This window comes from Theropithecus gelada, chromosome 10 (assembly GCF_003255815.1).
Source record: "Theropithecus gelada isolate Dixy chromosome 10, Tgel_1.0, whole genome shotgun sequence".
Classification (NCBI taxonomy): domain Eukaryota; kingdom Metazoa; phylum Chordata; class Mammalia; order Primates; family Cercopithecidae; genus Theropithecus; species Theropithecus gelada.
In genome coordinates, this window is record NC_037678.1 from 57,368,267 (window position 1) to 57,384,483 (window position 16,217).

Sequence of the window (16,217 nt, forward strand, 5' to 3'; positions counted from 1 at the left end):
TGATTTGCGGGTATTTTCATTTTATACTTGCAACCACCTTGGGAAATAAGAATTATTGCCTTTATCATCCCCATTTTATAGATGACACCGAGGCATAGAAAGGTTAAGTTTCCAACAGTAAAATAACCAGTACGAAGCTGAACCAGGATGTTTCCTGTGGCTGCTCTAATAAGTTACCACAAATTGCGTGGCTAACAACACACATTTATTACCTTACAGTTTTTAAGTCAGAAGTCTAAGATATGTTGGCAAGGGTTTATTCCTTCTGGAGGCTTTTGTTTCCTGGCTTTTTCCAGCTTCTAGAGCCTACCTGAATTCCTTGGGTAATGGCCCTACATCACTTCAGCCTCAGTTTCCATCAGTACATCTCTCTCTGACTCTGAGCTTCCTGTCTCTGTCTAATAAAGACCCTTCTGACTGTATTGGCATGACCTTGATAATCAAAGATAATCGTCCCATCTCAAGCTATTTTTTTTTTTTTTTTTTTTTTTTTTTTTGAGATGGAGCTTTTGCTCTTGTTGCCCAGACGGCTGGAGTGCAATGGCGCGATCTCGGCTCACTGCAACCTCTGCCTCCCCAGTTCAAGCGATTCTCCTGCCTCAGCCTCCTGAGTAGCTGGGATTACAGGCATGCGCCAACACTCCCAGGTAATTTTTTGTATTTTTAGTAGAGACAGAGTTTCTCCATGTTGGTCAGGCTGGTCTTGAACTTCCGACCTCAGGTGATGCGCCTGCCTCAGCCTCCCAAAGTGCTGGGATTACAGGCGTGAGCCACCTTGCCCGGCCTTAAGCTCTCTATCTTAACCACATCAGCAAAGTCCCTTTTGTCATGAGAGGTGAAATCACAGGTTCCAGGGATTAAAACGTGGACATCTTTGCAGGGAAGGCCATTCTGCCTACCACATGAGGCTTGAAGCCAGGCTGACTGACTTCAGAGCAACTGCTCTTAAGCACTCTGTGCCGGGCACCTTGCTAGGCTTGGTGAAGAGGGAGAAACTGACGATTGAGAAAAACTCTTGAGCTGAGGGAGCTCCTGGCTAGAAGGGCTGAGGTCCACCTGACTACACCTGTAGCAGAAAAAAGGAACTTCAGATGAGAGGAGGGAGAAATCCTGGAGAGGTGATCCTTAAATGGTGGCTGGAATTTCTGCAGGAGGCCATGGAGGACTTTACAGGTGAGTGAAGCACGAACTATGTGTGCTCAGGAGGGTCTGGAGTAGGGGGGATGGGAATGATCATCTTACTTGGTCATGAGGATCAGATGAGCTAAAGACCTATGGACTTGGCATGTGACCTCACCTTGCCTTATCATTCATTTTACAGTTGGGGAAACTGAGGCCTAGAGGCCAGAGTTGCCTGCCCAAGATCACACAGAGAGAAAACATCAGTTGCACCAGGAAGAAACCTGGTGGGGAGGTCAAACTGGAGCAGGGTAGTCAACTGATAGGGGGCACTGAGAGCAAAGGCCAGGCTCCTTCTCTTCCTCCTCCCTGGAGGTGGCCGGCACTGGCTTCTCTGGGGATTCTTTTCTCATGTTCTTTTCTCCTGCAATCTCGCTAGTGGCCACTGGATGGTGCCTGGAGCTCTGATTTGGAACTGGGTCCTAGAGCCTTTGCAGGCCTTTGGCATCTGGCACTTGGGCGGCAGAGCCTGTCCTTCTTTAATTCCCCCACTCTGGCAGCCCCACCGCCGAAGTCTGCAAGCTGCTTCTGTTTCCATGCATTGGCCCCATAGTCCTGGATTTGAAGACCAGCCCTGCTACTTACCAGGTGTGTGTTGGTGTTGACAGGTGCTGGTTCCCTGTCTTGGTTCCTTTCTCTCATTTCCTTTTCCTCCTACCCCCTTTACCCTGCTGGATATAATGGAATTCCTGTTCCCTAACCATGCCCCACATAAGGTCATCTAGCCCTTGCTTCTTTGTTTATACCCCCATCTTACGTCATGGGATAGAAGACTTACAAAGGACTTATGAATTCAGGAAAACAAACATCCACTAACCCAAGAACAGAAAGTGAGAACCCAAGAAACAGTGTGAAGAGAGTAAAACTGCCAAGAAAGCTTAGATGCAGAAGGCACTGAGCCCAAAGAAAGACTGCCGGGCCTGGGTCTCTTGGTGCTCAGGCAAGCAGGGGTTTATGTGACTCTCAGAGCCGATTAAAATCAGGAACAAAGCACATACATATTGGGGGAGTCCTGAGCCCAGCTGTGTGGAGGGAACTTAGCGCCCTCAGCCCCCTTGGTTCCCTGGAGAGTTTGAATCATTAAAAAAAGGACAATATCTTCCCTAGTGGTTGGCAGAGATGCCACTTCTGAAGCTGTTACTTAGACTTAATAGCATGAACTAGACATGGCCTTGGGTGGGAAAGTGCAGGGCAGGAAGGGCCTGTAACTTCAGCCAAGTGCTGGACTCCCTTTCTGAATTTCACCTCTGTGCTGTCTGGCTCTGTTTCTCCGTGGTTTTTGGCCTTTCTCTTCTTCTATTCTAGCTCACAGCGCTCTCCATTTCTGCAGCTGGCACAGCTGCTGTCTCCAAGGGCAGTCTCCTCTTCTGGCTCTTTGGACCTAGGATAGTGAAACAGGAGAGAAAACTATCAATTACCACACTGGCCCGCATGCTGGGGGCCAGGCTGTGCCTTTCATCTGCGTTGTCTTGTTGAAACCTTTCAACCTACAGGAGGAAAAACGAACTTGAAAGAGGCCAGTTAGTTGCCCAAGGCCCAGAGCTTCCAAGTTAGGGTTTGAACCCAGATGGTCTTGATCCCAGAGTAGGCCCATTTCACATTTCTACCCTTCAGTTATTAGGGACAAATTTGGACTTTTTCAAAGAAAACTTTTTCAGGAAGCTTATGGAGCAGACCAAAGCAAAGCCCCAAGATACATTACAGGTGAATGGCAGGAGCCGCTCTGCCATTCGTCAGCAGCGCAGCCTCCACGGGATGCTTTTGCCTCAGTGTTCCCTCTTGTAAAACCTGTGGGCAGGCCAGGCATGGTGGCTCACACCTGTAATCCCAAGCACTTTGGGAGGTCGAGGCAGGCAGATCACAAAGTCAGGAGTTCAAGACCAGCCTGACCAACATGGTGAAACCCCGTCTCTACTAAAAATACAAAAATTAGCCGGGTGTGGTGGCATGTGCCTGAATCCCAGCTACTCAGGAGGCTGAGGCAGGAGAATCGCTTGAACCAGGAGGCGGAGGTTGCAGTGAGGTGAGCCCAAATCACGGCACTGCACTCCAGCCTGGGTGACAGAGGGAGACTCTGTCTCAAAAACAAACAAACAAAGCCAAAAAACAAAACAATAGCAACAACAAAAAACCTGTGGGCAATGCCAACCTCATAGGTTAAAAGGAAAGAGCAAAGTCATTGATGAATGTGAACATGCACAGTGGATGATCAGGAAGGCTCCCCTTCTTTTCAGGCCATTACTTGCCCTTTTTTCACACCCTCCCACTCATTTGAAGTGGTGTGGCTTCAGATCCCCAGGCCCAATGAAGAAGCTGGGCCACATCACACAATGAAAAGCAAATTGCTGTTAAATATACAGAGGAGGGTATGAGCAGCTCAGCTTTATGGATCCCAAGAAGGCTTCCTGGAGGAGGTGGCAAGTGAGCTGCACCAGCGAGGAAGGGTAGACATTCCCCAGACGATAAAGGAGGAGAGGGCTCCTGGGCACAGGGCTCGAGTGGCTTTTCAAGGGCATGTGGGGAGGGTGAGGTTGGAGAAGACAGTTGCCCTCAGTCCCCAACGTGGATCGTGCTGCATCCCATGACAAGGGCTTGTGGGTTAGTGGCTCTAACCCACAAGACTTCATGGACTTATGAATCACCTGAGGGCCTGTTAAAAATGCAGCATCCTGCAGTGGGGCCCAGGAATCTTTGTTTGTCCCAGCTCCTGGGTGACACTGTGCAAGTGATCAGAGGAAGAAAGGAGACACAAAGCTTCTGGTGATGGACATGAGAGCTGGGCAAGGGCTCAGTGTCCTCCACCAGGCAGAGGAGCAGACTAGGGTCTCAGGATCTTGAGTGTGGGCGTGTACTAGACCCTGTGCCCCGAATTAGCAGATGTGAGGAGCTAAGCTGAGAAACAGCAAATGGGAAAGCAAGTGTGAATGCCAGGGCAAGTATTACAAGTTTGTTAGGAGTCCCCAGGGGCTGGGCAGAGAAGACAGGTTCAGTCACAAGGGTTTTAGTCCAGAGACATGTACTGGAGAGGAAAGGGAAGGCTGGAAGGGGAAGTATAATGAGCAACCGCTGGGAAGCAATTTTTTTTGTTATGGGAGGTGAGTGGCAGCCCTGGGGCTTTGGAAAAGGTGACAAAAAAGAATGTATACCAAGGGCCTGACATTCTAAGGACTTATGAAGAACCCATTTAATTCCCATGACCATCTTAATTAGAAAAATACATTGTTATTTCTTAATTTACAGACAAAGAAATCCAGTCCCAGAAAGTAATTTGCACAGCAAATAAGCCGTGGAGCAGAGACTCAAGTCCAGACTGTGTCAGTCCAGAGCTGGGCACTGATTTTTCATTCTAGGGTATCCCAAGCACATTTCAAATTCCCGGATTCATGAGCCACTGCTTCCTTCTGTTCTTCATCCTGCCCTGGACAATCTCATCTCCAGCCCACCTCATCCCTTGCTCTGCTCTTTCCTAGGTCCAAGATGATTCTTTTTCCTGAAGTGGTGAATGGAACTGCTGCTCTTCATCCCTCTCTAGGCAGCCAGGGCATGTGTGTTCTTCCCAGCAGCTGAGATGAGGATGGAAATTAATCGAGGATATAGACGGAAAAAAACTAACAACTAACTAACTACACTATGCAGATAATAATTGAGGTGTATTTTCTCCCAGATGAACAAGATAATCTGAGTGACCCCTGTTCCCTATTACAGGACTCCAATTCCTAATCTTGGCAGTTGCTCCCCAAAATACCTTCCCAGTGAATGTTTCTTGAATACCTGTTTTGGGAATATGTGAGGTACTATGCTAAACACTGGAGATTCAGTGGTGAAAAAGAGAGTCCTACGCTGTCTTTAAGAAACTTGTGTTCTAGGAGAGGGCAGGCAGCAAATAAGTAAATGAATAAGGTTTCAACTAGTGAGCATTGCTGGGAAGATGATGAAATTGAGTAAGGGTAGACAGCTGCGCTGTCCGTAGGATTTCCGTGATGGTGGAAAGGTTCTATATCCTTGCTGTCCAACATAGCAGTCAATGTGTGGAATGCTTGCAATGGGGCTAATGTGACCAAGGAACTGAATTTTAAGTTCTATTTTAGAGAATTTAAATTTAAATAACCCCATGTGGTTTGTGGCCACTGTGTCACTCATCACAGGTATAGAGAACACCTGGAAAGGGGAGAGGTGATTAAGTGAGGTGGTCAAGGGAGACTCCCTGAGGGGGCAATATTTGAACTGAGGTCTGAGAAGGAGGCAGCCTTCCATTGTTCCAGGGGGAGAGAGTGCAGATGTGGGGGCCTTCGGGGGTAAACAAAGCTCGAAGTTCTGGGACGGAGAGAAGTCTTGTGGGCTGGCATTTAGTGGGTGAGGTAGTGTGGTGGGAGCTGATGGTGGAGGGGTGGTGGGGACCGGATAACTGGGGCATGGCAGGCTGTGGCGAAGTGGGCACCCCTCGTTCCCCTTAGTAACACAGCAGGTATGGCTGCCCTGCCCTTGCCTGCCCCCTTTTCTCTCAGCGTTGTGGGGAGGACTAGATGAGAGCAGGTGACATGCACATGCTCTGTAAATTGTACAGAGCTGCTGGGCGCGGTGGCTTATGCCTGTAATCCCAGCACTTTGGGAGGCCAAGGCGGGCGGATCACCTAAGGTCAGGAGTTTGAGACCAGTCTGACCAACACGGTGAAACCCCGTCTCTACTAAAAATACAAAAATTAGCCAGGTGTGGTGGCAGGCGCCTGTAATCCCGGCTACTTGGAAGGCTGAGACAGGAGAATCGCTTCAACCCAGGAGGTAGAGGTTGCAGTAAGCTGAGATCTTGCCATTGCACTCTATCCTGGGCAACAAGAGTGAAACTCCATCTAAACAAGAAAAAAAAAAAAAAAAGTACAGTGCTGCCAATAAGGGTAGAGCTGTGGTTCTGAGTGTGATCTTGGACCAGCAGCATGAGCATCATCTGGGAACACGTTAGAAATGAACATTCTTGGGCCACATCCTGGATCTACTAGTTCAAAGCTCTGGGAGCGGGGCCCAGCAATGTTTCCAAAAGCCCTCCGGGTGGCTGTGATGCAGGCTCAAGTTTAAGAGCAACTGCAGAAGACTGGCGGCAATCACCTCCTCCTCCTCCTTCTCATCTCAGGCCCCCAACAAATTGTCCTTCCAACTCCAACCCTGGCAGAATTCCTTGGTGGCTCATTGCGCACACTAGCCCTCCTTTCCTCAGAGCTAGCTCAATTTTTGGCTTCACATACACAGAGTAAAACAAATGAAAAAAGAATCAGATAGATAAAACCTTTGTATTAAAAATATTTTCACCATACAAGCCACCCAGGGTCATCATTAAAATAAAACTTAGGCCGGACACAGTGGCTCACGCCTATAATCCTAGCAGTTTGGAAGGCCGAGGTGGGCAGATCGCTTGAGCTCAGGAGTTTGAGACCAGCCTGGCCAATGTGATGAAACCTCATCTCTGCTAAAAATACAAATATTAGGTGGTCATGGTGGCATGCACCTGTAGTCCCAGCTACTTAGGAGACTGAGGTGGGAGGATAGCTTGAGCCTGGGAGGTGGAGGTTGCAGTGAGCTGAGATTGCACCACTGTACTCCAGCCTGGGTGACAGAGTGAGACTGTCTCAAAAAATAAACAAACAAATAACTCCTATGTAGCATAGAACCTATCAAGTGAAAAAAAGATCCCCTGCTCCCGTTAATCCTATTCCCTAGAGATTACCACAGAATGATTTCTTGTGATTCCTTCTAGATGTCTCCTATGCTTATAGAGGCAGCTAGCGTAGTGCTCCGAAACCAGTTTGCTTGGTTTAGAATCCCAGGTTTGTTTATTTGTCAAATAAATTGGACAAATTGTCTCAGTGTCATCATTCAGAAAATGAAGTTAATAATAGCACCAACCTCATAGAATTGTTGTGAGGATTAAATTAATTCAAATAAAGCAATCAGGAGACAATCTACTTAACATTCTTACAATGGTGCCTGGCGTATAGTATGTACAAACATGAGTGTCTGTTAATAAATACAATGCATGGCTGAGGTTTAATTATTCTATGCCTTTTCTTCAGGGATATAGTCTTGAGAGAATAAGGCAAAGGTGCAGGAACAGTTGGAAAGTCATTTACAATGGAGATGATATTGAGAGCCACTGAAAAAATCCTGACCAGTTGATTCTTGCCAGTGACTTTGGCTGAATTTCTTGGTTTCTGATCATTATTTCTTATTTTATTTTATTTTTATTTTTATTTGAGATGGAGTCTCGCTCTGTTTCTCGGCTGGAGTGCAGGGACATGATCTTGGCCCACTGCAACCTCCGCCTCCTAGGTTTAGCGATTCTCCTGCCTCAGCCTCCCGAGTAGCTGGAACTACAGGCACACGCCAACACACCCAGCTACTTTTTGTATTTTTAGTAGAGACGGGGTTTCACCATGTTGGCCAGGATGGTCTCGATCTCTTGACCTTGTGATCCGCCTGCCTCGGCCTCCCAAAGTGCTGGGATTACAGCCATAAGCCACTGCGCCCGGCCTCTCATCCTTATTTCTATAAACTCCTTGGTATCTTTGCAAAGCTTCAAAGTTGCACAGTTTCAAAAAACATAGCAGGAGGGGGGTATATACATGGAACCCAGTGTGGATGGTGCACCCTGGAGTTATGAAATGGTCTCTCTGATATCAGCCACGTGTGGCATGTCTGTTGCTTGCAACCAAGACGTCTGACCATGCCTTGCTCCATTCTTTCTAAGGGCTGCGTAGTATTCTACTCTGTGTAGGTGTTGTATTTCACTTAATCATTTCTTATTGATGGATATCTGGATAGTTTAGCTATTCTACACTACACAGACAAATGCAATGACAAGCTTCTCAGAGCCTATTTCCAGCCCCCACCTGCACCCTATCCCCACCGGTTTTTTTTTTTTTTTTTTTTTTTTGGAGACAGGATCTTGCTCTGTCACCCAGGCTGGAGTGCAGTGGCAAAATCACAGTTCACTGAAGCCTTGCTCTCGCAGGCTCAAGTGATCGTCCCACCTTAGACTTCTGAGTAGCTAGGACTGCAGGTGCATGCCACCACACCCAGCTATTTTTTTCATTTTTTGTAGCGATGAGATCTCACTGTGTTGTCCAGGCTGGTCTGAAACTCCTGGGCTCAAGTGATCCTCCCACCTCAGCCTCCCAAAGCACTGGTATTATAGGCACGAGTCACTGCGTCTGGCCTGAAATGGGCTCTTTATCTTACATGATCCTGTGTAGTGCTCATGCCAACACTGTGAGGTTTGCATCAACTTTCCCTCTACAGATGAGGCAGCTGAGGTCAGAGAGAGGATGAGATGTGCCCCCAAACCATCAGTGAGCCCCTTGATGGGCAGGGCTCTTCCCACTTCATCAGGGTGGTCAGTAGTGGGGAGAATCTTTGGGGTGAAAGCAGGGTCCTTCCCTTGACTCAATACCAGCTGGCAAAAGGTGGAGTTTCTTAGAGGAGAGAGATAAGTCAGGGAAGGACTCGTGGGAGTGCTGGAGAGCCTTCCACTGTCAACTCAGCCGCATTCCAGAGGGCAAGAGGAGAGAGAGGGTGGAGGACAGTTGGCATGTGGATTGAGGAACAATAATGATGATGATGCTAATAATCACAGTGACTAATGTTTTGGGCGAGTCGCAAAGCAATTTCCTTTTGTGAATAGTTCAGCAGAGCCACACAACCATCCCCTTGGAGGAAGACAAGGCAATGTGGCTATTCCCATTTTACAGAAGGGAAAATTCAGGACTGGAGAGGGAGAGTAACTTGCCCAAGTTAACATGTCAAGATAATCGCTGTGCTGGGTGGGGCCAGACCCTTTGGGCCGCAGCCTGGGATCTATGGGCCACAGCTGTGGCTGGCAGAGAGGTGCGGCCTTTGTCAGGGCTGAAGCTCAGCCACACCCTCTCTCCAACCTCAGGTTGGGTGCCGGGCAGAGGGTTTGCCTGAAGGCTGGGGATGTCAGAAGACAGAGGGGTCTGGTTCGAGTGGGGGCCACCCCCCAAGTCATCCACATGTCCTCCAGATCTCCCTGATCCCTCCCACTGGCTGACTCGTGGCTGGTTCTGCCCCAGGATCTGATTCCATGGGTTTGGCCTGGACTCTGTTCCTTCTCTTGGAGAAAGTGTGTGTGTGTGTTTCCATGTATATGTGTTTGTGTGTGTGTATATGTATTTGTGTGTGTGTACATGTGTATGTATCTGTGTGTTTCCATGTGTATGTGTTGGTGTGTGTGTTGTGTTGGTGTTGTATGTTTGTGTGTGTATTGTGTTTGTGTTTGTGTGTTTCCATGTGTATGTGTTGGTGTGTGTGTTGTGTTGGTGTTGTATGTTTGTGTGTGTATTGTGTTTGTGTTTGTGTGTTTCCATGTGTATGTGTGTTTTGGTGTGTGTTTGTGTTGTGTGTGTGTTTGTGTGTGTATGTGAGAGAAAGAGACACCTCTCCTGGCAGTGACCCTCACTCATGCTGGCTCTTCCCTACACCCTTCCTCCTAGCCTGGCTCAAGCTTAGAAGTCCCTCTGCTTGAAGAAAACAAGCGTCCTTCATGAATAAGGGTCATGGAGCACCTACTATGTGCCAGGGTCTGTGCTTGGGGCTTTCACCTCTGTTGTTTTCACGTGAGGTGCACTTTAACCCTTCCCAGTGGGTTTCCCTGTTACCCTCCCATCCAGATCTTCAAAACCGACTGCGGCCCAGGATTGAAACTGCTTTCTAATTTCATCAAAGAAGGAAGGCTGTGGGTTTCAGAGAAGAAAGTGGAGCTACACCACTTTCATTTTGCCATCTTTAATCAGAAGTTCTTGTATTATTTTTCTTATAAAAAAATCACTGGTTAACAGGTGTCTGCCTTGCTGTTGGAGGGACCTGCACCTGGGCCCTGGGCATCATGGCCAAGTGCAACAGAAGCCCTAATGCAAACCATCCTTCTTCGACTATGTTTAATTTAAATATTTGTATCAAATATAGAAACAACAGGATAGGAGAGAGAGTAGAAAGGAAAAAACAGTAAGCAAACAACACCTTTAAAAATGTGTGAGGTAGGCCGGGCGCGGTGGCTCAAGCCTGTAATCCCAGCACTTTGGGAGGCCGAGACGGGCGGATCACGAGGTCAGGAGATCGAGACCATCCTGGCTAACCCGGTGAAACCCCGTCTCTACTAAAAAATACAAAAAACTAGCCGGGCGAGGTGGTGGGCGCCTGTAGTCCCAGCTACTCGGGAGGCTGAGGCAGGAGAATGGCTTAAACCCGGGAGGCGGAGCTTGCAGTGAGCTGAGATCCGGTCACTGCACTCCAGCCTGGGCGACAGAGCGAGACTCCGTCTCAAAAAAAAAAAAAAAAAATGTGTGAGGTAAATTCAAAGGGGCTGGTGTGTTATTGGAAAGAATTCTGGATGATGACATTTTGCAACAGAAATGAGAAAATTAAGACCCTAGTTACTTTCTCCAACAGAGATTGTTCATGTCCCCCTCCCCCAGAGGGTGTCACATCTATTTCAGAGTCATGTTGCCCCTGGGAGGCATGCAGAGGAGGTGTGTTCTCTTTGTTCCTTGATGTCTTGTATACCCATTGTAATTTCTTATGCCATGCAACCCAGAGAAAGGAGTGGTCTTTTATCTTTTTTTTTTTTTTTTTTTGAGACAGAGTCTCACTCTGTTGCCTAGGCTGGAGTGGAGTGGCTCTGTTGCTCACTGCAACCTCTACTTCCCAGCCTCAGGTGATCCGCTTACCCGAGTATCTGGGACTACAGGTGCACACCACCACACTCAGCTAGTTTTGTTTTTGTTGTTGTTGTTGTTTTTTGGTAGAAACGGGGTTTCACCATGTTGCCCAGACTGATCTCGAACTCCTAGACTCAAGTGATCCACCTGCCTTGGCCTCCCAGAGTGCTGGGATTACAGGAGTGAGCCACTGAGTCTGGCCAGGAGTGGTCTTGAGATAGCAGAAATAGTAATTGACTGTAAAACATCACGTGCACTTCCACAAGAAACTAATATCTTGTTATACATAACTCCAACTGTTTTATTTAGGCATTTTATAAACTGTACAAGCATCTGTAAGACTTTTTGGTAACATATTTCCATATTACTTTCTATTTTTCTTTCTTTTTTTTTTTTTCTTTGAGACAGAGTCTTGCTCTGTTGCCCAGGCCGGAGTGCAGTAGTGCGATCTCGGCTGACTGCAACCTCCGCCTCCCGGGTTCAAGCAATTCTCCCGCTTCAATCTCCTGAGTAGCTGGGATTACAGGAATGCACCACCATGCCTGGCTAATTTTTGTATTTTTAGTAGAGATGGGGTCTCACTATGTTGGCCAGGCTGGTCTTGAACTCCTGACTTCAAGTGATCCACCCGACTTGGCCTCCTAGAGTGCTGGGATTACAGGAGTGAGCCACCGAGCCTGGCCCCTCATTACTTTTTAGAAGGAGTGTGCATGTATGTACATTTTATGGATTTGCTCTTCCCCAGAGAAAGTCATTTTGAGGATACAGTATATCATATAGCAAGGGCTAACACTTTAGGGCCAGGCCCACCCGAGTTTGAATCTCTGCTTTGCCACTTTCTAGCTGCAGTGTGTTGGAAAAAAATTTCACTTGAAACCCCTCTGAGCCTCAATTTCTTTTAAAAAAAATGATAGTACATCTTGATTTGTAAATCTCAACCCACAGCGCAGGGATTATATTAGAGCATGCATGTGAATGAAGCATGGTGCAGAGGGCAGTAGTAACAGCAAGGTAACAACAACAAACGGCTATTGCGTGATTATTATGTGCCAGACATCTTATTTAATCCTCAGAATTGGTGCATGAAGTAGGTGTGTTATTTTCCCCATTAACCAGCTAGGAAGGTGAAAGCTAGGACCTGAACTCACCTCTTGGTGCAGCTTCGATAAATGGGAGCCATATAGAAGAGAAGCTGGGACAACCTCACTGGCTTGTAAGGTCTTAGAAAGAGACTTTCTGGGACCTGGCAGTGGCAAAGAATTCAAGGAGGCTTGTCTAGATTGGCATATAATCTGGGATGAGAGGCCAGCTGGGGACACCTCCTATTTCAGAGGTGAAGTATATGGGAAGATATACGCATTGTGGGAACAGGAGGGAGCCAGGGTAGCCAAGAGCAAAGGAACAGGGAAGAAATGGCAGGAAGGGAGGTGGTAGCCCAGGCTGGGGCAGGAATGAAGGGCACATCAGAGTGAGTACAGGACATAGAAATTAGGCGGGGTAGAGCTAGAACTTCAGAGGGTTGTAGGCTAATGTGCTACAGTCATGTGCTGGGGTCAGGCAGCATTCAAGCTGGGAAGGACTCCAGGGTCACTTTGTGTTACATCCTAATATTAAGAGACGGAGGGAAAGGTGGACCCCTTCCCCTACCCCACTGTGTGGGTTAAGAATATTCCAATTTAGGAAATTACAGGTACTTCATATATACTTTTATAATCACATTTTGAAGGTAGGATGAATTAGATTTCCTAACGGATTGGATATGGAGTGTGAAAGTAAGTGAGGAGTCAAAGATGATGTCAGGATTTTTGGCTGGAGTGACTGAAAGGATGATGTCATCATTCAAAGAAATTGAGGCTCAGGAATGCAGTTTTGGATCTACTAAGTTTGAGATGTATATGAGGCATCTATGTTGAGACATCAGGAAGTCAGCTGGATATATGAGTTTGGAGTTTAGGTGAGAGGGCTGGGCTGGAGATGCAAATGTGGGAGTCATCAGCATTCAGCTGGTACTTGAAGCTATGATACTGGTGAGAAAAGAAAGAATGAGATCATGTCCTTTGCAGCAACATGGATAGAGCTGGAGGCCATTATCCTTAGCAAACTAACGCAGGGCCAGAAAACCAAATGCCACATGTTCTCAGTTATAAGTGGGAGCGAAATGATGAGAACACAGGGACACATAGAGGGGAACAACACACACTGGGGCCTGCCTGAGGATGAAGGGTGAGAGGAGGGGGAGGATTAGGAAATGTAACTAATGGGTATTAGACTTAAGACCTGTGTAACAAAATAACCTGTACAACAAACCCCTATGCCATGAATTTACTTATACTACAAACCTGCACATGTACCCCTGAACTTAAAATAATAGTTAAAAAAGAAAAGAAATTAGTATGGATAAAGAGGAAGATCAAGAGTTGAGCCCAGGGATTCCCAGAATTTGGCCTTTGGGGAGGAGAGGAGGAATCAACAAAGGAGACCAAGGGAGCAATCCATGAAGAAGGAGTAAAACCAAGACATCATGCTGTCCTGAAGCTAAGTGAAGAAAGTAATTCAAGGAAAAGTGAGCAATCACCCATGGCAAGTGCAGCTGGTGGGCCAGCTAGGACTAGAGATGAGAACTGACCATGGACTTAGCAAGCTGGAGAACAGTGGTAACTTTGACAAAGACGTTGGCGGTGGAGTGATGAGAAGATGGTGGTGGGGTCACACTGGTTGGAGTAGGCATAGGCGAGAGAGGATGGGAGGTAATATGGTTTGGATCTGTGTCTCCACCAAATCTCATGTTGAACTGTAATCCCCAGTGTTGGAAGTGGGGCCTGATGGGAGGTAGTTGGATCGTGGAGGTGGATTTCTCATGAATGGTTTAGCACCATCCCCTCGTGCTGTTCTCATGATAGCGAGTGAGTTCTCATGAGAGCTTGTCATTTAAAAGTGTGTGGTCAGGTGCGGTGGCTCACGCCTGTAATCCCAGCACTTTGAGAGGCCAAGGCGGGCGGATCACCTGAGGTCAGGAGTTCAAGACCAGCTTGACTAACATGGTGAAATCCCGTCTCCACTAAAAATACAAAATTAGCCGGATGTAGTGGTGGGTGCCTGTAATCTCAGCTACTAGGGAGGCTGAGGCAGGAGAATCACTTGAACCCAGGAAGCGGAGGTTGCAGTGAGCTGAGAGTGTACCATTGCACTCCAGCCTGGGCAACAAGACTGAAGCTCCGTCTCAAAAAAAAAAAAAAAAAAAAGTGTATAGTACCCCCACCCCCACACTACTCTCTCTTGCTCCTGCTCCTGTTACGTAAAATGCCTCCTTCCTTCCTTCCTTCCTTCCTTCCTTCCTTCCTTCCTTCCTTCCTTCCTTCCTTNTCCTTCCTTCCTTCCTTCCTTCCTTCCTTCCTTCCTTCCTTCCTTCCTTCCTTCCTTCCCTTCCTTCCTTCCTTCCTTTCCTTCTTTCCTAACACTGCTAAGGGGGGCAGTGTAAGGAAAAACGGAAAGCCCAGCAGTGAGTCTTGTCTCATTCCCCTATTAGAAAAGGAGAAAGGCACTAACATGGAAACACCCACCCTGTGGGGGGCATCCTGAGTGGAGTGCAGAGTAGACAGTGCTCAGAGCTCTCTCTTTTTACACACACACACACACACACACACACACACACACACACACACACAAGGCGGGAAGGTGGGAAGGGGGAAACATTGAGTTCAGACTTTTGAAGTGTTTGTGCTAAGAGCAGAAAATGTTGGGCTTTTGTGGTGGAACCCCTGAGTTTAGGAGGTTTCTTTTTTTTTTTTTTTTTTCTTGAGATGGAGTTTTGCTCTCGTTGCCCAGGCTGGAGTGCATTGGTGCAATGTTGGCTCACAGCAACCTCTGCCTCCCGGGTTCAAGCAATTCTCCTGCCTCAGCCTCCCGAGTAGCTGGGATTATAGGCATGTGCCACCATGCCCGGCTAATTTTTGTATTTTTAGTAGAAATGGGGTTTCTTCATGTTGGTCAGACTGGTCTCGAACTCCTGACCTCAGGTGATCTGCCCGCCTTGGACTTCCAAAGTACTGGGATTACAGGCGTGAACCACCGCACCTGACCGGGTCTAGGATTGAGTCTTCAACTTTTCTCATTCCCAAACTTGATCTTAGCAGCTTAATCGGAGATGCTGATGTTCTAGGAATGGAGTGCATCAACTAAATACAGAGAAGACTCAAGCCTACACAGGAGCTTGTGGTTTATAACACAGTGGGAACATACACGGCATCATTCGCTCTTTGCGATCCTCTCCAGATAGAGGCATTATTGTCTCCGTTTTGCAGATAAGTTAAAGGGAGGTTGAAAGAGGAAGCAGTGACTTGCTGAGGAACACATAACTAGCAAGTGTCACCTAGAATCAAAGTCAGCTGAAATCAAGCCCAGAGTTCTTGCCACTCCTGGAGAGAGTCTGGAACATACCCTAATAATTTATTCCATGGAGTATCTACCTGACCTCTGTTCTCAACACTCAAGTATGAGGTCTGGAGCCTGTCCCCTGCCCTTCCTTCTATTACGGTACATGGAAAACCCAATCAGTCACTGAGAATGTTGCTGAGTCTCCTTCAGACATGCAGATGGGACTGCAAATTAGTACAGTTTTCCTGGAAAATAGTCTTGCAATCAACACCAAGGAATTTATAGATATTGGTATTCACTGACATCATAGTTTTACTTCTGAACATCTGCCCCAGGAAATATGGACCAATGGAAATACATAAAATATAGGAAAAAGTTTTGTGCATGATGAGATTATATTTATGTTAGGGCTTTCATAATAGGGAAAGCTAGAAATAACATGAACAGGCAGTTGGGGACTGGCTAAGTACACTGTGGTGGACATTTTTACTGGATGGAATGTCATGTGGGTATGAAAGTGATGTTTATGAAGGGTTCATAAGAGAACTGGAAAGTGCCTGTAAGGAACATATATATATGATATATATTATATTATATATAATATATATTTTATGTTTATATATTTATATATTATATATTTATATATATTTTTTAGAATATTTGGATGTAAGAAATGTTTTGTTTGATTTTTTTCTAAATTAAATTAAATCTTGTCTTACCCCACCCCACCTACTGGTGTGGTATATAAGTCATTTACATCATTGAGTCTCTCTCCCACTTCTATTGGCTCCTACAAGAATCTCAAGGTTTATTAGGACCCTTCAAATCAGAGCAATACCCTTTTCCTTAGCCCTTGATGGTCAGTACTGTCTACCATTGTGCTTTGGCACACAATGCCACTGTCAAGTGTGTCTCTCCAAGATCTGCTTCAGGAAAACTGCA